This window comes from Callithrix jacchus, chromosome 10 (genome assembly GCF_049354715.1).
Source record: "Callithrix jacchus isolate 240 chromosome 10, calJac240_pri, whole genome shotgun sequence".
Taxonomy (NCBI): Eukaryota; Metazoa; Chordata; class Mammalia; order Primates; family Cebidae; genus Callithrix; species Callithrix jacchus.
Window position 1 is genome coordinate 117,613,767 of NC_133511.1, and position 2,540 is coordinate 117,616,306.

The 2,540-nt window shown below is 37.7% G+C and overlaps 1 protein-coding gene across 8 annotated transcripts in view; it reads right to left on the reverse strand.

Annotated features, from left to right (window-relative positions):
• The window catches only part of MS4A6A (membrane spanning 4-domains A6A), a 269,396-nt gene that overhangs the window by 263,286 nt on the left and 3,570 nt on the right, over nucleotides 1–2,540 (reverse strand). The gene's annotated exons all lie outside the window — the stretch shown is intronic.

Sequence of the window (2,540 nt, forward strand, 5' to 3'; positions counted from 1 at the left end):
AAAATAGCAGAAGGGCAAGAAAGCTTAGGACATTGTAAAAAATATTTTTTAAATGATGGACTGTGGAATCCAAACGGGATAAGGAAGGAATAATAGTAATAATAATAGCAATAATCAAGAAAAAAGACAGATTGATCAAAAATGGAGAAATCCGCCTTTTCTCCAGGAGCTGTTGTGAGATCAAATGAGATTCTGTTATATAAATATGGTTTGAAAATAGCAAAGCATTGTCCCTTTTTGAAATTGTAATATTATTAAAGAAGCCAGAAGGGGAAAAAAACATGGACAAAAAGAGTAGGCAGAGAAATCAAAATAGGGAAAGAGGCTAAGAACAGAATTTTTGCATCTGGGGAAGCAGATGTATTATATCAGGTGACAGCCACATATTTCAATGTCATTGGCCTGCCTGGGTCCCAACTCTTCAGCAACTTGGGTGATTAGAAATGCTGTGTTCTTCATCACGAAGCTCAACAGCTCAGCAAAAGTGAAGACATAAATTTCATGATCTGAGGGTCTAGGAAATAAATGGTGCCCCCAAAATGTGTGGGGGTGGTATATTATATATCTATCCATGTAAAATAAACAAATATAAAAGTAACTTACTTTAGGGAACAGAAAAGCATTTCCAGCAAAGTTCACTTTTTTAATAAATTTCTATCAAATATATTCTATTTTTCAATTTGCTTTAATAATAGTAATAATAACAGGATATATTTAGCCCATTCTTTGTACCACTCACATTCCAAGCACTATTTCAGTGCTCACAATGACCACCTGTGAGGCAGACGCTATTATTAGGACCATTTTCAGATGGAAAAACTTTGGTAGAGAGGTTAAAAATCTTGCTCTAAAATATGTAGCCAGCAAATGGTGAAGCAGGGATTTGAACCCAGACAGTAGGACTCCCAGCTCGACAGTCCCCCTAACCATTATTCCCACTATTCTTATGGTCTTAGATAGAATCAGACATTTGTAATTACAAAACAAACAGAAATGCTTCTCTATAGTAAGCTTGTAATAAATTTGGAAGAAATTGTCTCATTCTCTGATAGGAGAGAGGAGATTTAGTAATATAATAATACAGTTGACCATTAAACAACACAAGTTTGAACTGCGTGGCTCCACTTTTATGCATGTTTTTTCAATGTGGGTAAAGTCATGGAAATGAAGAATAAACTGATAAGAGAAACAGAGGACTGCCAAGCTATACGGAAGAGTACGTTTGAGGGAATGTTAACAAATACATACTATGAACAAATTTCTCCAGCTGGACTTGTGATCTGAGACCCTAGAAGGTAACTGGAATAAAAATATTATATAGCAACACAAAGGTCACATGCTTGCTATTATTTAAAGGCCTTATAGTATTTTCATTCTGGAAAATCTTTTAAAAATGTTTATTTGGCCGGGCGCGGTGGCTCAAGCCTGTAATCCAAGCACTTTGGGAGGCCGAGGCGGGTGGATCACGAAGTCAAGAGATCGAGACCATCCTGGTCAACATGGTGAAACCCCGTCTCTACTAAAAATACAAAAAATTAGCTGGGCATGGTGGCACGTGCCTGTAATCCCAGCTACTCAGGAGGCTGAGGCAGGAGAATTGCCTGAACCCACGAGGCGGAGGTTGCGGTGAGCCGAGATCGCACCATTGCACTCCAGCCTGGGTAACAAGAGTAAAACCCCATCTCAAAAAAAAAAAATGTTTATTTATTCATTCGTCTGCTTAAAAAGAAGTATTACACTACTACTTTGTCATTTAAAAAAAACCTCTGCTATTACATAAAATTTAGGCTTTACATATTTTTTTCATGTAGGGTAATGTAAAATGAAGTATAGTAGGATTTATCTAAATGTCAGTGAACATATGCTTTTTTCATGCACAAGTAATTAATGATGGATTTGTATACAAAGATTTTGCCTAAGAAATATAACTTAAGCTACACACAAACACATTACACACACATCTCGAGTACTTCCTATATTTAGTCTCTTCCCTCCTCAGAAGAACACAAATCATTATTACATCTCTAGGACTCTAGGGTGTCTTCTAATTCTAAATTCTAAGCCGTTAGAGAAGGTCGATAATTCCCCATGAAATACATGGTCAGAATGATCTTTCAAGAGTCTATAAATGTATCTTAGATAAACATGTGTCATTGATTCATGTCTGGCCAAAACAACATTTCTGAAAGCTGTCTTTCCCAGAACATGTTTGCACTTGTCAGGACCTTCTAATAATCAATTACAATTGTCCTCTTTTCCCACAGAGCAGATGCTGGCCAAACCTACCCTAAATTTGGACAACTGGGGGTGGGGTGCAGAGTCCCTAGGCATCTTTTTGCAGGGGTGATTTGCATCAAGGAAAAGATGCCACAGAAATTTTGAGTTCAGGATCTGACGCTTAAGCTGAAAGATCAGAGTCCATTTGCCAGCCTCACCTCAGTGGGAGAAAGGGCTATGCTCCTCATTTGTGCATGGATTATAACCAGGCTCCTCCTCTGTAAGGAAGACTAAAGAAAATGCAAGGCTGTTTGAACACCTCC